Source organism: Garra rufa, unplaced genomic scaffold, assembly GCF_049309525.1.
Source record: "Garra rufa unplaced genomic scaffold, GarRuf1.0 hap1_unplaced_007, whole genome shotgun sequence".
Classification (NCBI taxonomy): Eukaryota; Metazoa; Chordata; class Actinopteri; order Cypriniformes; family Cyprinidae; genus Garra; species Garra rufa.
The window spans coordinates 250958-276921 of NW_027394282.1; the positions used below are offsets into that span (position 1 = coordinate 250958).

The 25964-nt window shown below is 35.3% G+C and overlaps 15 non-coding genes across 15 annotated transcripts; all 15 read left to right on the forward strand.

Moving 5' to 3' along the window:
* Positions 1-4742: 4742 nt before the first annotated feature.
* On the forward strand, positions 4743-4861 carry LOC141313616 (5S ribosomal RNA). The gene has a single exon (XR_012349688.1). It is a non-coding gene; the product is annotated as a 5S ribosomal RNA (ribosomal RNA).
* Positions 4862-4945: 84 nt separating this feature from the next.
* On the forward strand, positions 4946-5064 carry LOC141313696 (5S ribosomal RNA). Its single transcript, XR_012349768.1, has one exon. It is a non-coding gene; the product is annotated as a 5S ribosomal RNA (ribosomal RNA).
* A 1518-nt stretch (positions 5065-6582) lies between these two features.
* LOC141313777 (5S ribosomal RNA) lies at positions 6583-6701 on the forward strand. The gene has a single exon (XR_012349848.1). It is a non-coding gene; the product is annotated as a 5S ribosomal RNA (ribosomal RNA).
* Positions 6702-6784: 83 nt separating this feature from the next.
* LOC141313771 (5S ribosomal RNA) lies at positions 6785-6903 on the forward strand. Its single transcript, XR_012349843.1, has one exon. It is a non-coding gene; the product is annotated as a 5S ribosomal RNA (ribosomal RNA).
* A 6981-nt stretch (positions 6904-13884) lies between these two features.
* On the forward strand, positions 13885-14003 carry LOC141313789 (5S ribosomal RNA). The gene has a single exon (XR_012349860.1). It is a non-coding gene; the product is annotated as a 5S ribosomal RNA (ribosomal RNA).
* Positions 14004-20719: 6716 nt separating this feature from the next.
* LOC141313801 (5S ribosomal RNA) lies at positions 20720-20838 on the forward strand. The gene has a single exon (XR_012349872.1). It is a non-coding gene; the product is annotated as a 5S ribosomal RNA (ribosomal RNA).
* An 84-nt stretch (positions 20839-20922) lies between these two features.
* LOC141313814 (5S ribosomal RNA) lies at positions 20923-21041 on the forward strand. The gene has a single exon (XR_012349884.1). It is a non-coding gene; the product is annotated as a 5S ribosomal RNA (ribosomal RNA).
* An 84-nt stretch (positions 21042-21125) lies between these two features.
* Positions 21126-21244, forward strand: LOC141313826 (5S ribosomal RNA). Its single transcript, XR_012349896.1, has one exon. It is a non-coding gene; the product is annotated as a 5S ribosomal RNA (ribosomal RNA).
* An 851-nt stretch (positions 21245-22095) lies between these two features.
* Positions 22096-22214, forward strand: LOC141313838 (5S ribosomal RNA). The gene has a single exon (XR_012349909.1). It is a non-coding gene; the product is annotated as a 5S ribosomal RNA (ribosomal RNA).
* An 84-nt stretch (positions 22215-22298) lies between these two features.
* On the forward strand, positions 22299-22417 carry LOC141313855 (5S ribosomal RNA). The gene has a single exon (XR_012349925.1). It is a non-coding gene; the product is annotated as a 5S ribosomal RNA (ribosomal RNA).
* A 799-nt stretch (positions 22418-23216) lies between these two features.
* Positions 23217-23335, forward strand: LOC141313850 (5S ribosomal RNA). Its single transcript, XR_012349921.1, has one exon. It is a non-coding gene; the product is annotated as a 5S ribosomal RNA (ribosomal RNA).
* Positions 23336-24136: 801 nt separating this feature from the next.
* LOC141313856 (5S ribosomal RNA) lies at positions 24137-24255 on the forward strand. The gene has a single exon (XR_012349926.1). It is a non-coding gene; the product is annotated as a 5S ribosomal RNA (ribosomal RNA).
* Positions 24256-24339: 84 nt separating this feature from the next.
* LOC141313734 (5S ribosomal RNA) lies at positions 24340-24458 on the forward strand. Its single transcript, XR_012349804.1, has one exon. It is a non-coding gene; the product is annotated as a 5S ribosomal RNA (ribosomal RNA).
* An 84-nt stretch (positions 24459-24542) lies between these two features.
* LOC141313623 (5S ribosomal RNA) lies at positions 24543-24661 on the forward strand. The gene has a single exon (XR_012349694.1). It is a non-coding gene; the product is annotated as a 5S ribosomal RNA (ribosomal RNA).
* An 801-nt stretch (positions 24662-25462) lies between these two features.
* On the forward strand, positions 25463-25581 carry LOC141313766 (5S ribosomal RNA). The gene has a single exon (XR_012349837.1). It is a non-coding gene; the product is annotated as a 5S ribosomal RNA (ribosomal RNA).
* Positions 25582-25964: the final 383 nt, after the last annotated feature.

The window sequence follows — 25964 nt, forward strand, 5'->3', positions numbered from 1 at the left end:
GAAACAAATTGGAAAAATGAAAGTGTTAAAAGGTTTGAAACAAAATGGGATGGAAATATATATTTTAATAATGGAAATGATAAAGTAGGTTGTGGGGTTGCAGTTCTAATTAAAAGAGGAGTATGTGAAAAAGAACAAGTAATATTGGATGATGGAGTGGGAAAAAGTATGGCGGTGAAAATAGAAAAAGGAAAAGAGTTTTTTATTATCTATAATATTCATGCACCAAATGAAGAAAAGGGAAAAGTAGATTTTTTTAAAAAAGTGAATATTAATTTAAAAACATGGCAGAATGTTATTTTAATGGGTGATTTCAATACTGTCTTTACAGAATTGGATTTGGCAAGTGAAATGGTTTTTAAGACAGACAAAGGGAGAGAGGAATTGGTGAAAATAATGAAGGAATGTAATCTAATAGATATATGGCGGGAAAGAAATAGGAAAAAGAGAAAATTTTCAAGAGTGCAAGTGGTAATGAATAAGATAAAACAAAGTAGAATTGATTACGTTTTATGTAAGGAGGAAATGGAGGGAAATATCCAAAATGTATTTTATAAGGAAGTAGGGTATAGTGATCATTTTCTTTTATGTATGACTTTAGATTGTGTAAGAGTGGAGAGAGGATCAGGGGTGTGGGTCTTAAATGCAACAATTTTAAAAGAAGAATCTTACAAAGAAAGAATTAAACAACTATTAGAAGTTAGTAAATTAAATAAGATTTACGCAGAAGAGAAAAGAATATGGTGGGATAACGTGAAATTGGATATAAAGAGTTTATCAATACAATTTTGTAAATTGTTAAAAAAAGCTAACATCAGAAAGGAAACTGAGATAAGAAAAGAGATAGATAAAGAAGAAAAAAGACAGGAGCAAAATCTAAATGAAGAAGACATAGGTAAAATCTTAATTTTACGAGAAAAATTAAGGGAAATTGAAGATGAAAAATGTAAGGGGGCGATCATTAGAAGTAAAGCAAAATATGTTGTGGAGGGGGAAAGATGCACAAAATTTTTTTTTGATTTAGAAAAAAATAGACAAAGAGCAGATTTAATGAAGGAGGTGTTAGATAAAAATGGAGACATAAAGCAAGGAACAAAAGAGATTTTATTGGTAATTAAGAATTTTTATGAAGACATGTTTAAGAGACAAGGGGTTGATAAAATAGAAGAAGATTTCTTTTTAAATCAAATAAAAGTAAAGGTCTCTACGGAAGATAAGGTTTTATGTGATGATGAGATAACAGAAGAGGAAATTGACACAGCAATAAAGCAGTTAACGTTGGGAAAGAGCCCAGGTATAGATGGGTTAACAAACGAGTTTTATAAGAATTTTAGAGAAATATTAGTCCCAATTTTAAAAGAAGTATATGATGAGATTTTTAAAAAAGAGGAGTTAAGTGAAAGAATGAAGATAGGAATGATTAAAATGATTTATAAAAAAAGAGGAAATCCTAATGATCTTAAGAATTACAGGCCTTTAACAATGCTAAATACAGATTTCAAAATTTTAGCAAAGGTGTTAGCAAATAGATTAAGGACAGTTTTACCTAAAATCATAAGTACTACCCAGGCATATGGAATACAAAATAAAGATATTCTAGATATTGTTCAAAGTATAAGAGACACAATGTTTTATATGAAGGAAAAAAATAAGAAGGGATATTTAATAAGTTTGGATTTAGAAAAAGCCTTTGATAGAGTGGAGCATGGATATTTACTAAATGTTATCAAAGAATTTGGATTTGGGAAAAATTTTAGAAAGTGGATTATGATCTTTTATTCTAATATTTTTACGTGTATTAAATGCAATGGGTTTTTATCAGAATGTTTTCAACTAACAAGGTCTATAAGGCAAGGATGTCCTTTATCTGCTTTACTTTATTCACTAGTAGCAGAACCTTTGGGATTAGCAATAAAAGCAGATACAGAGATAAAGGGTATTAGAATAGAGGGAAGTAATATACAGGAGCCAATCTACCAATACGCAGATGACACAACATTGTTGGTTGAAGACATTCAAAGTGTTGTTAAGGCAATGGGGATTGTGGAGAAATATTGTAAAGGGTCTGGAGCTAAGGTCAATATTGAAAAGAGCTTGTGTATGAGAATTGGGAATGTGGAAACATTACCTCAGCACATGCATTTTAAAGAAGAAGGAGAACATATAAAACTTTTAGGAATTTGGATGGGTATGGATTTTAATAAAGCTGATGTTTTTAATTGGGAGGGAGCATTAAAAGGAATGGAACAAAGATTGCGATTTTGGAAATTAAGAAATTTAACATTAAAGGGAAAGGTATTAGTGATAAATGCTTTAATGCTTTCTAAGATTTGGTATGTGCTGAGTGTAACTCCATTGCCTTATGAGTTTTTTAAAAGAATAAAAGAAAGTGTTTTAAATTTTTTATGGGGAAAGGGAAGAGCAAAAATTGCATATGATACGCTTATTGGTGGAACTGATGTAGGAGGACTAGGGCTATTAGATCCAATGTTAAGAATGAAAACATTAAGAGTTAAATTGGTGAAAAGGTTTATGGATGTTAAGAGAAAGGCAATGTGGAAAAATGTAATGGAATATTTTTTAAAGAAATTTAGTAATTTTAGCATGGGATGGAACGCACTGTGGATGAAGACAAAAAAATATATGTTAATGGGTCTACCAAATTTTTATAAAGAAGTTTTAGAAACCTGGTCATCTTTCTTAGATAAAGTATTAATTTTACCAAAAGGAAGAATGCAACTGTTAGAACAACCTCTGTTTTTAAACTCGAATGTTACAAATGAAGGGAATGTAATTTACTATAAGAAATGGTGGGATGGAGGAGTAAGACAAGTCAAAGACATTTTATATGAAGTAATAAATGGTTATCTTCCAGTACAAGCAATTATGGATGCAATTTTTGAAATAGAAAGGAATGTGACAAAAGGAACACTGATAAAACAGTTCGATGAATTAAAGAAAGCAATACCAACAGGATGGGTGGAAAGGATTGAAAAAAATGAAAAGGATGAGAATGAAGGCATGCCTGAGCTATATTTAAAAAAGACAAATGGTGAAAATAAGTGTTTTTTTGAATGTAAAGTAAAAGATTTTTATTTGGTTTTTAGGGAAAGGGCTTTTGCTAAACCTGTGGCAAACAGCTATTGGAAAGAAAGATATGATGTAGATGAAATAGATATTTGGAAAAATGTGGGAATGAAATATATGGATCCAATTTTAGAAGATTTTAATTTCTTATTAAGACATAATGGTATTTTAACAGAAATGAGGTTGTGTAAAATTGGGATAGAAAAAGATGCAAGGTGTAAGGTATGCATGAAAAGTGATGAAGGTCTATTACATCTATTTTTTTATTGTGAAGAATTGGATGATTTTATGGGAAGAATGAAAAAAATTGTAAAATCCATGCTGAAAGAAAAATATAATGAGAATATGACACAAAATGCTTGGGAAAAAATGGTTTTATTTGGGTACAATGGTAAAGGTTGTAATGTGAATGTCTTTACTTTATTGACAACAATTGCAAAGAATGTAATATGGCTAAGAAGAAATGTATCAAAATATGAAAAAAGGAAAGTTGATGTATGGGTTTTGTTTAAAAACAAAATGGAAAACTCTGTGAATTTAATATGGAAATATTTTCTAATGAGTGACAGAGAGGATGATTTTATTGAAACGTTTGTAAAAGGAAACACATTGGTAGAGTATTCAGAAAATAGTTTGCAATGGAAATGGCAGAAATATGAATGAATTAATGTACATATCTGCATATGTAAAAAATGTGAAATGTATTTTGTACTTTTTGTGATGTAATATGTTTTTTTAAATAAATAAAAAAAAAAAAAAAAAAAGAGCGCCCGATCTCGTCTGATCTCGGAAGCTACGCAGCGTCGGGCCTGGTTAGTACTTGGATGGGAGACCGCCTGGGAATACCAGGTGCTGTAAGCTTTTGCCTTTTCTTCACTATTTATATAATATGCTGGCTTTTAGAAAGACGTGTTTTACCGCTCTATTTATTACAATCATTTACATGTATTATAGAGTGTTTTACATGTTTTTTAGGCCATTTTATTACTCTTAACATTTTAAGTGTATGTGTCTTTAATAAATGGATGGTTGGCCTGTCATGTGACTAGACACATGACAGGAAGCAGGAAGTACAACTGTATAAGAGAGCAGCATGACAAACAAAGGACAGTCACCAAACTGTTGGATTGAGGAGTTGCTAATTTTAGAGCTCACCTTTCCATTCACCACCTGCAAACTTTGGATTACACTTTCTGTGGATTGTATATACACTGGTGGACACTCACATTGGACTTATCAACACACTGGGGTTCTTGGACTGTTTTTAGGGTATGGACAAATGAACTGTATTCTTTTAACAGAGTTTACCTGTTTTTAGGGTATGGACAAATGAACTGTATTCTTTTAACAGAGTTTACCTAGTTTTATCGTGTTGTTTTAAAGTCTTTTATGTGAACCTTGTAAATACACCAAATCTATTTAAACCAATTTTCTTTTATGTCTCATTCTTTTAACCACTAGTCATCTCTCACAGTTAAATCTGACCCCATTTTAGTCTTGTAACTCGGCTGATAAGGCCGATTGTTACACTTTTATGGGAGACCGCCTGGGAATACCAGGTGCTGTAAGCTTTTGCCTTTTCTTCACTATTTATATAATATGCTGGCTTTTACGGAGGCTGATCTTTAAATAGCCCACTCTTTGGAGCAGCCCTCGCTTATGGCCATACCGCGCTGAGAGCGCCCGATCTCGTCTGATCTCGGAAGCTAAGCAGCGTCGGGCCTGGTTAGTACTTGGATGGGAGACCGCCTGGGAATACCAGGTGCTGTAAGCGTTTGCCTTTTCTTCACTATTTATATAATATGCTGGCTTTTACGGAGGCTGATCTTTAAATAGCCCACTTTTTGGAGCAGCCCTCGCTTATGGCCATACCGCGCTAAGAGCGCCCGATCTCGTCTGATCTCGGAAGCTAAGCAGCGTCGGGCCTGGTTAGTACTTGGATGGGAGACCGCCTGGGAATACCAGGTGCTGTAAGCTTTTGCCTTTTCTTCACTATTTATATAATATGCTGGCTTTTAGAAAGACGTGTTTTACCGCTCTATTTATTACAATCATTTACATGTATTATAGAGTTTTAAGTGTTTTACATGTTTTTTAGGCCATTTTATTACTCTTAACATTTTAAGTGTATGTGTCTTTAATAAATGGATGGTTGGCCTGTCATGTGACTAGACACATGACAGGAAGCAGGAAGTACAACTGTATAAGAGAGCAGCATGACAAACAAAGGACAGTCACCAAACTGTTGGATTGAGGAGTTGCTAATTTTAGAGCTCACCTTTCCATTCACCACCTGCAAACTTTGGATTACACTTTCTGTGGATTGTATATACACTGGTGGACACTCACATTGGACTTATCAACACACTGGGGTTCGTGGACTGTTTTTAGGGTATGGACAAATGAACTGTATTCTTTTAACAGAGTTTACCTGTTTTTAGGGTATGGACAAATGAACTGTATTCTTTTAACAGAGTTTACCTAGTTTTATCGTGTTGTTTTAAAGTCTTTTATGTGAACCTTGTAAATACACCAAATCTATTTAAACCAATTTTCTTTTATGTCTCATTCTTTTAACCACTAGTCATCTCTCACAGTTAAATCTGACCCCATTTTAGTCTTGTAACTCGGCTGATAAGGCCGATTGTTACACTTTTATGGGAGACCGCCTGGGAATACCAGGTGCTGTAAGCTTTTGCCTTTTCTTCACTATTTATATAATATGCTGGCTTTTAGAAAGACGTGTTTTACCGCTCCATTTATTACAATCATTTAAATGTATTATAGAGTTTTAAGTGTTTTACATTATTTTTAGGCCATTTTATTACTCTTAACATTTTAAGGGTATGTGTCTTTAATAAATGGATGGTTGGCCTGTCATGTGACTAGACACATGACAGGAAGCAGGAAGTACAACTGTATAAGAGAGCAGCATGACAAACAAAGGACAGTCACCAAACTGTTGGATTGAGGAGTTGCTAATTTTAGAGCTCACCTTTCCATTCACCACCTGCAAACTTTGGATTACACTTTCTGTGGATTGTATATACACTGGTGGACACTCACATTGGACTTATCAACACACTGGGGTTCTTGGACTGTTTGTAGGGTATGGACAAATGAACTGTATTCTTTTAACAGAGTTTACCTGTTTTTAGGGTATGGACAAATGAACTGTATTCTTTTAACAGAGTTTACCTAGTTTTATCGTGTTGTTTTAAAGTCTTTTATGTGAACCTTGTAAATACACCAAATCTATTTAAACCAATTTTCTTTTATGTCTCATTCTTTTAACCACTAGTCATCTCTCACAGTTAAATCTGACCCCATTTTAGTCTTGTAACTCGGCTGATAAGGCCGATTGTTACACTTTTATGGGAGACCGCCTGGGAATACCAGGTGCTGTAAGCTTTTGCCTTTTCTTCACTATTTATATAATATGCTGGCTTTTACGGAGGCTGATCTTTAAATAGCCCACTTTTTGGAGCAGCCCTCGCTTATGGCCATACCGCGCTGAGAGCGCCCGATCTCGTCTGATCTCGGAAGCTAAGCAGCGTCGGGCCTGGTTAGTACTTGGATGGGAGACCGCCTGGGAATACCAGGTGCTGTAAGCTTTTGCCTTTTCTTCACTATTTATATAATATGCTGGCTTTAGGGAGGCTGATCTTTAAATAGCCCACTTTTTGGAGCAGCCCTCGCTTATGGTCATACCGCGCTGAGAGCGCCCGATCTCGTCTGATCTCGGAAGCTAAGCAGCGTCGGGCCTGGTTAGTACTTGGATGGGAGACCGCCTGGGAATACCAGGTGCTGCAAGCTTTTGCCTTTTCTTCAGTATTTATATAATATGCTGGCTTTTAGAAAGATGTGTTTTACCGCTCTATTTATTACAATCATTTACATGTATTATAGAGTTTTAAGTGTTTTACATGTTTTTTAGGCCATTTTATTACTCTTAACATTTTAAGTGTATGTGTCTTTAATAAATGGATGGTTGGCCTGTCATGTGACTAGACACATGACAGGAAGCAGGAAGTACAACTGTTTTAGAGAGCAGCATGACAAACAAAGGACAGTCACCAAACTGTTGGATTGAGGAGTTGCTAATTTTAGAGCTCACCTTTCCATTCACCACCTGCAAACTTTGGATTACACTTTCTGTGGATTGTATATACACTGGTGGACACTCACATTGGACTTATCAACACACTGGGGTTCTTGGACTGTTTTTAGGGTATGGACAAATGAACTGTATTCTTTTAACAGAGTTTACCTGTTTTTAGGGTATGGACAAATGAACTGTATTCTTTTTACAGAGTTTACCTAGTTTTATCGTGTTGTTTTAAAGTCTTTTATGTGAACCTTGTAAATACACCAAATCTATTTAAACCAATTTTCTTTTATGTCTCATTCTTTTAACCACTAGTCATCTCTCACAGTTAAATCTGACCCCATTTTAGTCTTGTAACTCGGCTGATAAGGCCGATTGTTACACTTTTATGGGAGACCGCCTGGGAATACCAGGTGCTGTAAGCTTTTGCCTTTTCTTCACTATTTATATAATATGCTGGCTTTTACGGAGGCTGATCTTTAAATAGCCCACTTTTTGGAGCAGCCCTCGCTTATGGCCATACCGCGCTGATACCGCCACCTGAGGGCGCACTTGCCAACAGGAAGTGATTAAGCAGCAGTTGGGAGAGAAAGGCTCTCCCTTAGTTGTATTTATATTTTTGTATATATTTTGTTTTTGATTTATTTTGAAGTTTATTTTTTTAGTTAGTATTTTTTTTACTTTAACCCCAGACAGTTTTTACTGTCTGGGGTTTCCTTTTTTTGGACAGCTTTTTGGTTTTGAACTGGATTGCTAACATGGACGATACAATGGATCATTCTACAAACGAAGACGCTGTGGACAAAGAAACTACTGAAAGGATCTATAAATCAAACAACGAAGAAGAGAAGGGTGAAACATGGGCAACAATTGTTTCTAAGAAGAAAAAGAATGGAATGAATACACAGCAGGGAGAGACAAAGGAGACACAACAAGGCCAAGGTAAATCATGTGGAGACCAAATGATAGAAAGGAGGGAATCAACTCAAGCAAAAGATGTAATTCAAAAGATGAAAGAAAGATCTAAATACCAAAGAGAATATAAAAAAGAAGCTACATTAACAATGACTGTAAAGAATCCGGAGAAGATAACAGTGATGAATATAATAAAGGCTGTGGAAGAAAAAACTGGAATTGGAAAGCTACATGGACTGAGGAAAAAAAGTAACTTTGAATTTGAATTAACTATGGAAAAAGAAACGGATTATGACAAGTTAAAGGAAGGAATATTTGTAGATGAACAGTTTTGTGAAATCAAAAAATTATGTAAAACAGAGAAAATTGTATCTTTTCTGAACTTACCAAATTATATAAAAGATGAAGAAATACTGCAAAAATTGGTGGACTGGGGAGTAAATCCGATCCTCCCTGTTAGAAGGAGATATTACCAGGGAACGACAGTAGCGGATGGGACTAGATTTCTAAGAGTGAAATTCCCCCAGAACGTTGAAACTCTACCGAACAATCTGAGAATCATTACTGAAGAGGGACCGAGATATTTTAGAGTGATCCATGATGATCAACTAAAAACCTGCAGATTGTGTGCAAGTGCAGGTCATGAAAAAAAGGACTGTCCACAATACAAATGCAGGGAATGTCTTGAACAGGGGCATTTTGTGCGGAACTGTCAAGCTCCGCGGTGCCAAGGCTGTGGAAAGACATGGATGAGATGCATGTGTGAATCAGAGGAGGAGGACAATATAGAAATGGAAACAGACATACAGGAATACACAGAGGAGACAAGAAACGAGAGACGAAAGGATCAAACACAGGAGACAAACGAAGGTACTGAGGATGTAGTGGCTCAAGCAGGGGAAATGTGTGAAATTGAAAAGGACAGGGATGCTGGAGAAAGCAGGGAGTATGTGAAGGAGGCTGATAGACAACACACAGATATGAATGATGGACAAATGGAACTTAAGGAATGTGCAACAACAAGTGGAGCTATGGCTGGATGGGACAAAGAAGAGGACAGGGATGCTGGAGAAAGCGGGGAGCATGTAAAGGAGACTGATAGACAACACACAGATACGAATGATGGACAAGTGGAACTTAAGGAATGTGCAACAACAAGTGGAGCTATGGCTGGATGGGACAAAGAAGAGGTGAGAGAGGAAGATAGTAATCCAATGACTTTTAAATTAGACAATAGAATACTGGACATTATGAATAAAACGCGTAAAAAGACAAATGTGGGACAACTTGACATTACAAAAGTATTAAAGAAACAAAAGTTAAGAAGAGAAGAAAGAAAAGAGTTATTAGGGAAAACAAATGTAAATAAGTAATTTGAATATAAATATAATTTAGATGATGACCTGTTTTAAGTTTGTGGTTGATCTTGTTTTTGTTTTTCTTTTTATGAGTGATTTATGTTTAGTCTCAATCAATGTTAGAGGGTTGTCATCTAAATGCAAGTTTGAAAATATAATATCTTTAACAAAGAAAGCTGATATTATATGTATGCAATAGACTAGATGGAGTGAAACAATACAGAATGATTTAAAAAAGTGTTGGGATGGAGAAATATGGTGCAGCAATGATATAAATATGAGAAAAGGTTTGGCAATACTTATTAGAAGAGGAGCAGTAGAATCAGCTGATGTTTTATTTAAAGATTACAAAGGAAGAATTTTAACTGTGAAAATTATAGAGAAGGGAGAAGAAATAACAATCTGTAATATACATGCTCCAAATGAAAATGGAGAAAGAGCCTTATTTTTTAAAAAGTTGAGTGTTTTAATGAATTTATGGAAAAATGTTATTGTTATAGGTGATTTCAATACAGTTTTAGAAAGGATAGATATTGATGATCATATGGTATATAGGGCTGACATAGGAAGAATGGAACTAAAAACAATAATGGATAAATGTGAATTGGTTGATGTATGGAGAGATAGAAATAAAGGTAAAAGAGACTATTCAAGAAGACAATGGGTAAATAATAGCTTAAAACAAAGTAGAATAGATTTTGTTTTATGTGATAAAAATTTTGAGAAAGCTATTTTTAAAGTTTTTTACAAAATTTATAGTGGAAGTGATCATGACTTTTTATATGTAAACATAGATTTTAGTGAAGTAGAAAGAGGGTCTGGTGTATGGGTTATTAACACAGAACTTTTCAAAAATAATTTTTATAAAATGGAGATAGAAAACCTAATTATAAATAGTATAAAAGATCTGTTTTATACCGAAGCATTATGTGTGTGTGGTGGGATAATTTAAAATCTGATATGAAAAGATTTTCTATAGCATGTTCAAAGAAAATACGGAAAGCTAAAAGCTTTAAAGAAATGCAGTTAAATAAAGATTGGGAAAAGGAAATGGAAAAAGTAGAGGAAGGAAATATGGAAATCAAGAAAATAGTAGAGTTAGAAGAGAAATTTAAAAAAATGGAGGACGACAAATGTATGGGTGCAAAAATAAGAAGTAAAATAAGGAATACTGTAGAAGGAGAAAGAAGTACAAAGTTTTTCTTTGAACTAGAAAAAAACAGACAAAAGGCTGATCTGATAAAGAATGTTTTAGTGGAAGATAAAAATATAAAAGATAAGGAAGGGATTTTAAAGGCGGTACAGGATTTTTATGGAGTTTTATTTAGGGCAGAAGGGGTTAATGAAATAGATGAAAAGTTCTTGTTAAGTCAAATTAAAGCTAAAGTAAAAGAGGAAGATAAAAAAATGTGTGATAATGAGATAACAGAAGAAGAAATAGATGAAGCTATAATGCAGCTAAGTAATGGGAAAAGCCCTGGGCTTGATGGTCTATCATCAGAATTTTATAAAATTTTTAAGAATGTTCTAATACCAATTCTGAAAGATTTATTTTTTAACATCTTTCAAAATGGACAATTAAGTGAAAGTATGAAAAAAGGGATGATTAAAATAATTTATAAAAAGAAAGGGAATAGAGATGATCTGAGGAATTATAGACCATTGAGTATGCTAAATACAGATTATAAAATATTAGCAAAAATTATGTCTAACAGACTCAAAAAAGTTATTCCACAAATAGTAAAAACCAATCAAGCTTACGGAATTATAGGAAGAGATATAGCAGATACGGTAATGAACATAAGAGATTTAATATGGTACAAAAGAGAGAAGAATGATGAAGGTTTCCTTGTTAGTATTGATTTGGAAAAGGCTTTTGATCGTGTAGAACATAAATATATTTTTGATTTGCTTAAAAAATTTGGTTTTGGAAATAATTTTATAAAATGGATTAAATGCCTTTACACTGATATTTATAGTTGTGTTAAAATAAATGGGTTTTTAACAGAATTTGTTAGAATATCCAGATCTATAAGACAAGGATGTCCTATATCAGCGCTATTGTATACTTTGGTTGCTGAACCACTTGGTTTAGCTATAAATAGAGAGAGAAAAATAAAAGGAGTAACAATAGAGTGTAATGAAGTTGAACAAAAAATTTTTCAGTATGCTGATGATACTACTTTGATTTTGAAAGATATAAACAGTGTAAACAAAGCAATGGAAATAATTGATAAATATTGTAGAGGGTCAGGAGCTAAAGTTAATAAAGATAAAACAGAATTCTTGAGAATTGGTAAAGTAGAAATTCCATCAAAAAACTGGCACTTTAAAGAACAAAAAGAAAACATAAAAATTTTAGGAATTACACTTGGATGTAATGAAAGTATAAATAAGGAAATTAATTGGGATGTAGTTGTAAATAAAATGGAAAAAAGGCTAAACTTTTGGAAACAGAGAGCGTTGTATCTTAAGGGGAAGGTGCTTGTAGTTAATTCCCTACTTTTATCTAAAATGTGGTACGTTTTAAGTGTAGTTAGTCTTCCTATGGGAATATATAAAAGAATAAAAGCAATGATATTAAAGTTTTTATGGGATGGTAAACCAGCTAAAATAGCGTACAATACTATGATAGGTAAAATAGAAGATGGAGGATTAGGATTAATAGATCCATGGCTAAGAATGAAAAGTATGAGAATTAAAACAGTGAAGAAATTTACAAATGAGGATGATATTCCTTGGAAAAGAGTAAAGAGTTATTTTGTTAATAAGTGTGGGCTAATAAAAGATGATTTTATATGGATGGCATTTAGAGACAATATGATAGAAAATATACCAGATTTTTATAAAGAAGTGTTGAAAACGTGGAAAGCTTTTTATAAAAATGTGCACATAGAAATTAAAGGGAGAGAACAGTTAATAAAACAACCTCTGTTTTTAAATCAGAACTATAATAGTAAAATCTTTTATGAAAATTGGTATACAGTAGGCTTTAGACAAATTAAGGATATATTATATGAAGTTATACCTGGATTTTTACCAACACAAGCAATAATCGACTCGTTGGAAGAAAAAGAGGAAATAGAAAATATAGGACAAATTGAGGAGCAATATGCAAAATTAAAGTTAGCTTTACCAGAAAAATGGATTAAAACTATTGATGAAAATAATGAAGAAAGTGAGAAAAAGAAAACAAAAATATTTTTAAAAGTAGGTGAAGATAAGATTGTTTTTAATGAATGTGCTGTTAGATTGTTCTACACTTTAATACGCAATAATGCTTTCATAAAACCAAAAGCAATAGAATTTTGGGAAAAGATCTTTGATGATTTTGATGCTTCAGAAATATGGAAAAATGTAAGGATGAATTTTAAAAGCCCGACTATAGAAAATTTTGATTTTTTTATTAAGACACAATTGTTTGATGACAGGAATGATTTTACATAAAATAGGGCTGGAACAAGATGACAGATGTAAGATATGTATGGAAAAAGCAGAAGGTGTACTACATATTTTTTTGAATTGCAGAAAGTTGAATGGTATTATTGAAATTTTAAAAAAGATGGTGACTAATTTTATATACAATGAACAAATAGATATAAAAGAATGGGATAATTTACTTTTATTTGGAATTAGAGGCAAATCTAAAAATAAATATGCGATTAATTTTATGTTATCTATAGCCAGATATGCAATATGGAAAAGAAGAAATATAATGAGACAAAAGGGAAAAGAAATTTCTGTAATTGCATTATATGAGCAGATATTAACAGAGGAATTACAAGTAATATATGATTATTGTAATATGTGCAATAATATAGAAATATTTGATAGAAGTATTGTTAAAAATAATCCTTATGTCACAAGGACTTGGACAGGGTTTAAAGTTTTATTACCAAAAGAAGGTTGATTCCAAACTATGATGTATATGTTAGAGTTTGCTGTTATAAGAAGATCCCTTGTATGTGGAATTTTGTATGCTTTAAAGTTTGGATCGTTTTACCAAATTTGCATTTACCATGTTTGCAAAAATGTCATGTATATCAGAACTTGTTGTTATAGGAAAATCCCAAAATTGTGTTTTAATTCAATTTCTTTTTTTTTTTTTTTTTTTCTTAGTTTTTTTGTTTTTGTTTTAAAGTTTGTGTTATTAGATGACTGATGACTGCAAATTATGTACTGTATATAAGAATTTGTTATAATAAAAAAAAAAAAAAAAAAAAAAAAAAAAAAAAAAAAAAAAAATCTCGTCTGATCTCGGAAGCTAAGCAGCGTCGGGCCTGGTTAGTACTTGGATGGGAGACCGCCTGGGAATACCAGGTGCTGTAAGCTTTTGCCTTTTCTTCACTATTTATATAATATGCTGGCTTTTACGGAGGCTGATCTTTAAATAGCCCACTTTTTGGAGCAGCCCTCGCTTATGGCCATACCGCGCTGAGAGCGCCCGATCTCGTCTGATCTCGGAAGCTAAGCAGCGTCGGGCCTGGTTAGTACTTGGATGGGAGACCGCCTGGGAATACCAGGTGCTGTAAGCTTTTGCCTTTTCTTCACTATTTATATAATATGCTGGCTTTTAGAAAGACGTGTTTTACCGCTCTATTTATTACAATCATTTACATGTATTATAGAGTTTTAAGTGTTTTACATGTTTTTTAGGCCATTTTATTACTCTTAACATTTTAAGTGTATGTGTCTTTAATAAATGGATGGTTGGCCTGTCATGTGACTAGACACATGACAGGAAGCAGGAAGTACAACTGTATAAGAGAGCAGCATGACAAACAAAGGACAGTCACCAAACTGTTGGATTGAGGAGTTGCTAATTTTAGAGCTCACCTTTCCATTCACCACCTGCAAACTTTGGATTACACTTTCTGTGGATTGTATATACACTGGTGGACACTCACATTGGACTTATCAACACACTGGGGTTCTTGGACTGTTTTTAGGGTATGGACAAATGAACTGTATTCTTTTAACAGAGTTTACCTGTTTTTAGGGTATGGACAAATGAACTGTATTCTTTTAACAGAGTTTACCTAGTTTTATTGTGTTGTTTTAAAGTCTTTTATGTGAACCTTGTAAATACACCAAATCTATTTAAACCAATTTTCTTTTATGTCTCATTCTTTTAACCACTAGTCATCTCTCACAGTTAAATCTGACCCCATTTTAGTCTTGTAACTCGGCTGATAAGGCCGATTGTTACACTTTTATGGGAGACCGCCTGGGAATACCAGGTGCTGTAAGATTTTGCCTTTTCTTCACTATTTATATAATATGCTGGCTTTTACGGAGGCTGATCTTTAAATAGCCCACTTTTTGGAGCAGCCCTCGCTTATGGCCATACCGCCACCTGAGAGCGCTAGAGAGCAACAGGAAGTGGTTGGCAGCAGTTGGGAGAGGAAGGCTCTCCTCCATTTTGTGTTTGATTTTTTTTTGTTTGTTTTGTGAGTGGTTTTACTTTAAGTTAGTTTTTTTGTGTTTTTTTCAGTTATAAAACCACCTAACAGCAGCATTTTTGCTGGCTGGAGGGTGGTTAAACCTTTTTTTTCTTAACTTATTTTTCTTTAAAAAAAACGGACGGATTAATGGATTACGAAACAGAACTGGCTGGAGAGAGACGGATGGCAAACGACACTGGACTGGCAGGAGGAACACGCACGGCAATGGACACTGGACTGGCTGGAGGAACATGCACGGCAAACGAGACTGGACTGGCAGGAGGAAGACGCACGGCAAACGACATTGGACTGGATAAACGACCACGAGCTACAAATGGAAAAAAACAGGAAGTAAGAGAAAAGTTTGTTGAGCGACAATATTTAAAGGAAGCTACAGTGATTGTGAATGTGGAGAATGTGATTGGGGTGAGAGCGGAGGACATTATTAAAGCTGTAACGGAACAATGTGGACATGGCAAAATTTTAGCACTAAGACCAAGACAAGGGAAAGAATACGAACTGACAATGGAAAAAGAAGAAACGTGTGAAAAACTAACTGATGGACTAAGAATAAAAGGAGTGGACTGTGAAGTAAAAAATCTACAAAACAGGGATTATGTTGTTTCCTTCATGCACCTGCCTGTCTACCTGGATGACAAAGAAATTTTAGGAAAATTGGAGGGATGGGGAGTTGATCCCATTACCAAAATTAAAAGAAGACGCTACCCGGGCACCGACATTGAAGATGGAACAAGGTTCCTTAAGGTGAGGTTCCCCAAGCAAGTGGCATCGTTGCCATATAGCACACGGCTAGAAACAGCCGAAGGGCCGCAGTACTTCCGGGTGATGCACAGCCATCAGGTGAAGACCTGTAGGCTGTGCATGAGCCCGGATCACCTGCTAATAGAATGCCCAAATTTTGTGTGCTACAAATGTGAGGAGAGGGGACATTTTGCACGAGATTGCAATGCTGTCAGGTGCCCGGGGTGTCAGGAAGTTTTAAATAAATGTGAATGTTGGATGGAGGGAGAGGAAGGAGGAAGGGAAGAACAGGTGGGCAGACAGGTGCATGAAGGAAACAACGAGGAGGAAGGACTACAACAAAAAGAAACGGAAGGAGGACCGAGCTGCAGAGAGGAAGGAGAAAGAAGAGAAGACAACATTAATAATAACGAACAAACAGTGGAGCAGGACACTCAATGGACAGAGATGGAGATGTCGGACAGTTTTAATACTTTTCTGGGTGATGTGGAGAGAGATGGACAAGGAAGGTTGGATCAAGTTAAAGAAACGGACAATGAAGAGGGAATAAAGATGGACAAAATGGACAAAGACAGAGGAGGGAAAGGACAAATAAGAAGGAGAGCACTGAAGGTAAAACCAAATTTGGAAAGTGCAAGAAAAAAGATTATGACAGAGACTAACAGATTTGATGTGCTAAGGGTCCTGGAGGGAGAAAATGATGAATAATGATTTTTATGTATTTTTTTTATTTACTTTTAATGGTTTTAAGTTGTGTTGCTTTTAATGCAAGGGGTCTGATGGACATGAGGAAGTTTGAAAAAGTAAAAGAAAAATGTAAAAGGGAAGACATTGTTACATTACAAGAAACAAACTGGAGAGAAAATGTGATGAATGATTATAAAAAGAGATGGGATGGAGGTATTTTATATAATAATGGAGATGGGCGGGCTGGGAGAGGTGTGGCTTTTTTAATGAAGGACGATGTTTTTAAAGTGAGTAAAAGTGTGTATAAGGACAAGATGGGGAAATGTTTGGTAGTTGAGACAAAATATGAAGGAAGAGATTTGATTTTAGTAAATGTACATGCACCAGTGGAAGATAAGGAAAAGAAAGAGTTTTTTTAATGTTTTAAGAAACATTGTAAAGAAGTATAAAGAAATAATTATGATGGGGGATTTTAACACAGTTTTTAGTAAACAGGATATGGCTGAAGGAATGGTTTTTAAAACAGATACAGGAAGAAAAGAATTAAAAGCATTAATGGATGAAAATAATATGATAGATGTGTGGAGAGAAAGAAATGAAAAGAAAAAAGAATTTTCGAGAAGACAAATAGTAGGGCAGTTTGTATGCCAAACTAGAATTGACTATGTTTTATGTACAAGAAATGTGGAGAATTTTATAGAAAATATTAAGTACAAAGAAACAAGTTTTAGCGATCATAAGATTTTATCTTTTAAGTTGGACTGGAGTCAAATGCAAAGAGGTCCGGGAGTATGGATTTTAAATACACAGATTTTAAAGAATGAAGATTATGTTTTAAAAGTGAAAGAAATTATAGAAAAAGAAAAGGAAAATGGAATGTATGAAGAGGATAAGAGAATATGGTGGGAGAGTGTAAAGTTTTTAATCAAAAAATTCTCAATCAGGTATTGTAGTGTTATTCAGAAATGCAAAAGATCCAAAGAAAGAGGAATAAAGGAAAGTTTGGAAATGGAACTGAATAAAGAATTTCAAGACATACAAAAGATAAAGGAAATGGAGGGGAAACTGAAAGAAATAGAAGAAAAGGAATATGAGGGGGCGAGGTTAAGAAGCAAAGCAAAATATGTGGTGGAGGGAGAAAAATGTACAAAGTTCTTTTTTGATCTGGAAAAAAAGAGAGGGAAAGCTGAAACGATAAAAGAAATAAGAGGGGAAAATGGGGAAATTGTAGAAGGGAATGAAAAGATTTTAAAAGAAATAAAGAATTTTTATGAGGATCTGTTTAGTGCAAGGGGGGTGGAAGAGGAGGAAAAAAAGGAACTGTTGAATCAGATAAAAGCAAAAGTAAGTGAGGAACATAAAAAAGAATGTGACCAAGAAATCAGGGAAGACGAGATTGAAAGAGCAATAAATCAACTGAATAAAAAGAAAAGTCCAGGAATAGATGGTTTGGGAACTGAATTTTATGTTTGTTTTAAAGAAGTTTTAACAAAGATTTTAAATGAGGTTTTTAAAGAAATTTTTGAAAAGGAAGAGATTAATGAAAGAACAGGGATGGGGTTAATGAAATTGATATATAAAAGGAAAGGAGAAAAAGTAGATCTAAAAAACTACAGACCAATCACGATGTTGAATACAGATCTTAAGATTTTAGCGAAGGTTTTAGCAAACAGATTAAAGGAAGTAATGCCAAGTATAATTAAAACAAACCAAGCATATGGAGTCAAAGGAAGAGATATAGCCGACATAACAATGAGTATAAGGGACACGATATGGTACATGAAAGAAAAAAATGAAGAAGGATATATAATTAGTTTGGATTTTGAAAAAGCTTTTGATAGGGTTGAGCACGGGTATTTATTTGAGGTTTTAAGGAGTTTTGGGTTCGGGGAAAATTTTATTAAATGGATTGAGATTTTATATAAGGGTGCACTAACAAAGATAAAATGTAATGGGTTTTTAACAGAGTGTTTTAAAATAACAAGGTCAATAAGACAGGGTTGTCCACTCTCAGCATTATTGTACTCACTTGTTTCTGAACCCTTGGGACTGGCTATAAAACAGAATGAAAGAATAATAGGGATAGAAATTGAGGGAAATAAGGCTGAGGGGAAAGTTTTTCAATATGCTGATGACACAACAATAATTGTAAAGGGAAAAGAGAGTGTTAAAGAAGTTATGAAGTTGGTAAAAGAATATTGTAGTGGGTCTGGAAGTAAAGTAAATGAGGAGAAAACGGTATATATGAGATTTGGTAAAGCTATGGTTTTAATGGATTGTTTTAATTTTAAGGAAGTGGAAGAAATGAGGATTTTAGGAGTTGTAATGGGAAAGAATGAGAGGAAAGTAAGAGATGAAATGTGGGAGCAACTAGTAACAGATATAGAGAGAAGATTAAATTTTTGGAAATTGAGAACTTTAAACTTGAAGGGGAAGGTTTTAATATTGAATGTTTTAATGGTTTCTAAACTTTGGTATGTTTTATATGTTTCTGAAATACCTTTATGGACAGAACGGAGGTTGAAGAAATGTTTTCTTGACTTTTTATGGGAGGGGAAACCAGCAAGGATTGCACATAATACGATTTTAGGGGCGATAGAGAAGGGGGGCTTAGGTTTAATGGATGTGGAACAGCGAAAAAATGCGTTGAGAGTAAAAATTGTTAAGAAATACCTGCAACAAGATAACAAAACTGAGTGGAAAAAAACAATGAAATACTTTTTAAACAAATGTGGGGATTTTAACATGGGGGACGGAATATTATGGATGAAAACAAAAATTTGGATGACGGAAGGATTACCCGAATTTTATAGAGAAATTTTTAGTGCCTGGGGGAATTTTTTAACGAAAATCGAGTACAATCCGCATGGAAGAGAAAACATTTTAAATCAACCTCTGTTCTTAAATAACAACATTTTAAAACAAGAGAAAGCAATATTTTTTAAAAAATGGATGGATGTGGGGATAACAAGAGTGAGAGATGTTTTGTATGAATTTAAAGAGGGTTTTTTACCGATACAATATATTGTGGATGCGATGGAGGAAGCAAAAGAAGAATACAGTAAACAAGAAATAACAAATAAATATGAAATTATTAAAAATGCAATACCCAAAGAGTGGATTAAAAGAATAGAGAGTATGGAAAGAGAGCAAACAGAGGGAAATATTTTTGTGAAACTGGGGGGAAAAATGTATGATTTTAAAGAATGTACTGTAAAAATGTTTTATTGTGTTTTTAGAGATGGTGTTTTTAAAGAGCCGATTGTAAATAAGTACTGGGTGGAAAAATTCAAGGATCTAAAAGAAGAATGTATATGGAGAAACATGAGGGGGAGGTGTGTTGAAACAAAGTTAGGATGTTTGGAATATTTTATAAGGCATAAAGCGGTTTTTACTGAGTCTGTTTTAAACAAGGTGGGAATGGAACAAAATCCAATGTGTAAAGTGTGTCATGAAAAAGAAGAGGGGATTTTACATTTGTTTTTATATTGTAAAGAATTGGAGGATTTTCTAAGGAAATGTAAATGTTTAATTAAAGATGTGAGCGAAGGTTGGGATGAAAGTGTAATGGAATGGAAAAGAGTAGTGATGTTTGGTTGGGGAAAGAAGGGTCAACACAAAAAGTTTATAAATCTGTGTATAATGTTAATGAAAAGCGCAATTTGGGAAAGAAGAATTGTGGCCAAAAAAGAAAAAATGGTGTTAGAGGTTTGGACTGTTTTTAAAAGGAAAATAGAAGTATATGTAGAACAATTATATGTGTATTTTAAAAGTGAAAATATGATGAAAGCTTTTTATGATGTTTTTACACCAACAGTTTGTAATGTTTTAGAGAATTTCATGTGCAAATTGCCAGGAAGAGAAAGAGCTTTCTAAATCTTAAGTATAAAAGGCATGATTTTAAACAAAAAATACGAGATGAGTAGATTATATTTTATCTTATTTTTAATTTTTTTTTTCTTTTCTTTCGTCTTTGTGTGGACAACTATATTGTATTGTTGATGTTTCTATTGGTTGAAAATTCATCTTATGTTTAATGTGTTCCTTTTGCTTTGTTGATGATAATGTGATGTATTTTTTCATGTTTATTTATTTTATGTCGTGAGACTTCTAATGTGAAGCACACATTGGAAAATTTGTATTATGAAATTTCTTTAATAAAAAAAAAAAAAAAAAAGAGCGCCCGATCTCGTCTGATCTCGGAAGCTAAGCAGCGTCGGGCCTGGTTAGTACTTGGATGGGAGACCGCCTGGGAATACCAGGTGCTGTAAGCTTTTGCCTTTTCTTCACTATTTATATAATATGCTGGCTTTTACGGAGGCTGATCTTTAAATAGCCCACTTTTTGGAGCAGCCCTCGCTTATGGCCATACCGCGCTGAGAGCGCCCGATCTCGTCTGATCTCGGAAGCTAAGCAGCGTCGGGCCTGGTTAGTACTTGGATGGGAGACCGCCTGGGAATACCAGGTGCTGTAAGCTTTTGCCTTTTCTTCACTATTTATATAATATGCTGGCTTTTACGGAGGCTGATCTTTAAATAGCCCACTTTTTGGGGCAGCCCTCGCTTATGGCCATACCGCGCTGAGAGCGCCCGATCTCGTCTGATCTCGGAAGCTAAGCAGCGTCGGGCCTGGTTAGTACTTGGATGGGAGACCGCCTGGGAATACCAGGTGCTGTAAGCTTTTGCCTTTTCTTCACTATTTATATAATATGCTGGCTTTTACGGAGGCTGATCTTTAAATAGCCCACTTTTTGGAGCAGCCCTCGCTTATGGCCATACCGCGCTGAGAGCGCCCGATCTCGTCTGATCTCGGAAGCTAAGCAGCGTCGGGCCTGGTTAGTACTTGGATGGGAGACCGCCTGGGAATACCAGGTGCTGTAAGCTTTTGCCTTTTCTTCACTATTTATATAATATGCTGGCTTTTAGAAAGACGTGTTTTACCGCTCTATTTATTACAATCATTTACATGTATTATAGAGTTTTAAGTGTTTTACATGTTTTTTAGGCCATTTTATTACTCTTAACATTTTAAGTGTATGTGTCTTTAATAAATGGATGGTTGGCCTGTCATGTGACTAGACACATGACAGGAAGCAGAAAGTACAACTGTATAAGAGAGCAGCATGACAAACAAAGGACAGTCACCAAACTGTTGGATTGAGGAGTTGCTAATTTTAGAGCTCACCTTTCCATTCACCACCTGCAAACTTTGGATTACACTTTCTGTGGATTGTATATACACTGGTGGACACTCACATTGGACTTATTAACACACTGGGGTTCTTGGACTGTTTTTAGGGTATGGACAAATGAACTGTATTCTTTTAACAGAGTTTACCTGTTTTTAGGGTATGGACAAATGAACTGTATTCTTTTAACAGAGTTTACCTGTTTTTAGGGTATGGACAAATGAACTGTATTCTTTTAACAGAGTTTACCTAGTTTTATCGTGTTGTTTTAAAGTCTTTTATGTGAACCTTGTAAATACACCAAATCTATTTAAACCAATTTTCTTTTATGTCTCATTCTTTTAACCACTAGTCATCTCTCACAGTTAAATCTGACCCCATTTTAGTCTTGTAACTCGGCTGATAAGGCCGATTGTTACACTTTTATGGGAGACCGCCTGGGAATACCAGGTGCTGTAAGCTTTTGCCTTTTCTTCACTATTTATATAATATGCTGGCTTTTACGGAGGCTGATCTTTAAATAGCCCACTTTTTGGAGCAGCCCTCGCTTATGGCCATACCGCGCTGAGAGCGCCCGATCTCGTCTGATCTCGGAAGCTAAGCAGCGTCGGGCCTGGTTAGTACTTGGATGGGAGACCGCCTGGGAATACCAGGTGCTGTAAGCTTTTGCCTTTTCTTCACTATTTATATAATATGCTGGCTTTTACGGAGGCTGATCTTTAAATAGCCCACTTTTTGGAGCAGCTCTCGCTTGTGGCCATACCGCGCTGAGAGCGCCCGATCTCGTCTGATCTCGGAAGCTAAGCAGCGTCGGGCCTTGTTAGTACTTGGATGGGAGACCGCCTGGGAATACCAGGTGCTGTAAGCTTTTGCCTTTTCTTCACTATTTATATAATATGCTGGCTTTTAGAAAGACGTTTTACCGCTCTATTTATTACAATCATTTACATGTATTATAGAGTTTTAAGTGTTTTACATGTTTTTTAGGCCATTTTATTACTCTTAACATTTTAAGTGTATGTGTCTTTAATAAATGGATGGTTGGCCTGTCATGTGACTAGACACATGACAGGAAGCAGGAAGTACAACTGTATAAGAGAGCAGCATGACAAACAAAGGACAGTCACCAAACTGTTGGATTGAGGAGTTGCTAATTTTAGAGCTCACCTTTCCATTCACCACCTGCAAACTTTGGATTACACTTTCTGTGGATTGTATATACACTGGTGGACACTCACATTGAACTTATCAACACACTGGGGTTCTTGGACTGTTTTTAGGGTATGGACAAATGAACTGTATTCTTTTAACAGAGTTTACCTGTTTTTAGGGTATGGACAAATGAACTGTATTCTTTTAACAGAGTTTACCTAGTTTTATCGTGTTGTTTTAAAGTCTTTTATGTGAACCTTGTAAATACACCAAATCTATTTAAACCAATTTTCTTTTATGTCTCATTCTTTTAACCACTAGTCATCTCTCACAGTTAAATCTGACCCCATTTTAGTCTTGTAACTCGGCTGATAAGGCCGATTGTTACACTTTTATGGGAGACCGCCTGGGAATACCAGGTGCTGTAAGCTTTTGCCTTTTCTTCACTATTTATATAATATGCTGGCTTTTACGGAGGCTGATCTTTAAATAGCCCACTTTTTGGAGCAGCCCTCGCTTATGGCCATACCGCGCTGAGAGCGCCCGATCTCGTCTGATCTCGGAAGCTAAGCAGCGTCGGGCCTGGTTAGTACTTGGATGGGAGACCGCCTGGGAATACCAGGTGCTGTAAGCTTTTGCCTTTTCTTCACTATTTATATAATATGCTGGCTTTTAGAAAGACGTGTTTTACCGCTCTATTTATTACAATCATTTACATGTATTATAGAGTTTTAAGTGTTTTACATGTTTTTTAGGCCATTTTATTACTCTTAACATTTTAAGTGTATGTGTCTTTAATAAATGGATGGTTGGCCTGTCATGTGACTAGGCACATGACAGGAAGCAGGAAGTACAACTGTATAAGAGAGCAGCATGACAAACAAAGGACAGTCACCAAACTGTTGGATTGAGGAGTTGCTAATTTTAGAGCTCACCTTTCCATTCACCACCTGCAAACTTTGGATTACACTTTCTGTGTATTGTATATACACTGGTGGACACTCACATTGGACTTATCAACACACTGGGGTTCTTGGACTGTTTTTAGGGTATGGACAAATGAACTGTATTCTTTTAACAGAGTTTACCTGTTTTTAGGGTATGGACAAATGAACTGTATTCTTTTAACAGAGTTTACCTAGTTTTATCGTGTTGTTTTAAAGTCTTTTATGTGAACCTTGTAAATACACCAAATCTATTTAAACCAATTTTCTGTTATGTCTCATTCTTTTAACCACTAGTCATCTCTCACAGTTAAATCTGACCCCATTTTAGTCTTGTAACTCGGCTGATAAGGCCGATTGTTACACTTTTATGGGAGACCGCCTGGGAATACCAGGTGCTGTAAGCTTTTGCCTTTTCTTCACTATTTATATAATATGCTGGCTTTTACGGAGGCTGATCTTTAAAAAGCCCACTTTTTAGAGCAGCCCTCGCTTATGGCCATACCGCGCTGAGAGCGCCCGATCTCGTCTGATCTCGGAAGCTAAGCAGCGTCGGCCCTGGTTAGTACTTGGATGGGAGACCGCCTGGGAATAACAGGTGCTGTAAGCTTTTGCCTTTTCTTCACTATTTATATAATATGCTGGCTTTTACGGAGGCTGATCTTTAAATAGCCCACTTTTTGGAGCAGCCCTCGCTTATGGCCATACCGCGCTGAAAGCGCCCGATCTCGTCTGATCTCGGAAGCTAAGCAGCGTCGGGCCTGGTTAGTACTTGGATGGGAGACCGCCTGGGAATACCAGGTGCTGTAAGCTTTTGCCTTTTCTTCACTATTTATATAATATGCTGGCTTTTACGGAGGCTGATCTTTAAATAGCCCACTTTTTGGAGCAGCCCTTGCTTATGGCCATACCGTGCTGACAGCGCCCGATCTCGTCTGATCTCGGAAGCTAAGCAGCGTCGGGCCTGGTTAGTACTTGGATGGGAGACCGCCTGGGAATACCAGGTGCTGTAAGCTTTTGCCTTTTCTTCACTATTTATATAATATGCTGGCTTTTAGAAAGACGTGTTTTACCGCTCTATTTATTACAATCATTTACATATATTATAGAGTTTTAAGTGTTTTACATGTTTTTTAGGCCATTTTATTACTCTTAACATTTTAAGTGTATGTGTCTTTAATAAATGGATGGTTGGCCTGTCATGTGACTAGACACATGACAGGAAGCAGGAAGTACAACTGTATAAGAGAGCAGCATGACAAACAAAGGACAGTCACCAAACTGTTGGATTGAGGAGTTGCTAATTTTAGAGCTCACCTTTCCATTCACCACCTGCAAACTTTGGATTACACTTTCTGTGGATTGTATATACACTGGTGGACACTCACATTGGACTTATCAACACACTGGGGTTCTTGGACTGTTTTTAGGGTATGGACAAATGAACTGTATTCTTTTAACAGAGTTTACCTGTTTTTAGGGTATGGACAAATGAACTGTATTCTTTTAACAGAGTTTACCTAGTTTTATCGTGTTGTTTTAAAGTCTTTTATGTGAACCTTGTAAATACACCAAATCTATTTAAACCAATTTTCTTTTATGTCTCATTCTTTTAACCACTAGTCATCTCTCACAGTTAAATCTGACCCCATTTTAGTCTTGTAACTCGGCTGATAAGGCCGATTGTTACACTTTTATGGGAGACCGCCTGGGAATACCAGGTGCTGTAAGCTTTTGCCTTTTCTTCACTATTTATATAATATGCTGGCTTTTACGGAGGCTGATCTTTAAATAGCCCACTTTTTGGAGCAGCCTTCGCTTATGGCCATACCGCGCTGAGAGCGCCCGATCTCGTCTGATCTCGTAAGCTAAGCAGCGTCGGGCCTGGTTAGTACTTGGATGGGAGACCGCCTGGGAATACCAGGTGCTGTAAGCTTTTGCCTTTTCTTCACTATTTATATAATATGCTGGCTTTTAGAAAGACGTGTTTTACCGCTCTATTTATTACAATGATTTACATGTATTATAGAGTTTTAAGTGTTTTACATGTTTTTTAGGCCATTTTATTACTCTTAACATTTTAAGTGTATGTGTCTTTAATAAATGGATGGTTGGCCTGTCATGTGACTAGACACATGACAGGAAGCAGGAAGTACAACTGTATAAGAGAGCAGCATGACAAACAAAGGACAGTCACCAAACTGTTGGATTGAGGAGTTGCTAATTTTAGAGCTCACCTTTCCATTCACCACCTGCAAACTTTGGATTACACTTTCTGTGGATTGTATATACACTGGTGGACACTCACATTGGACTTAT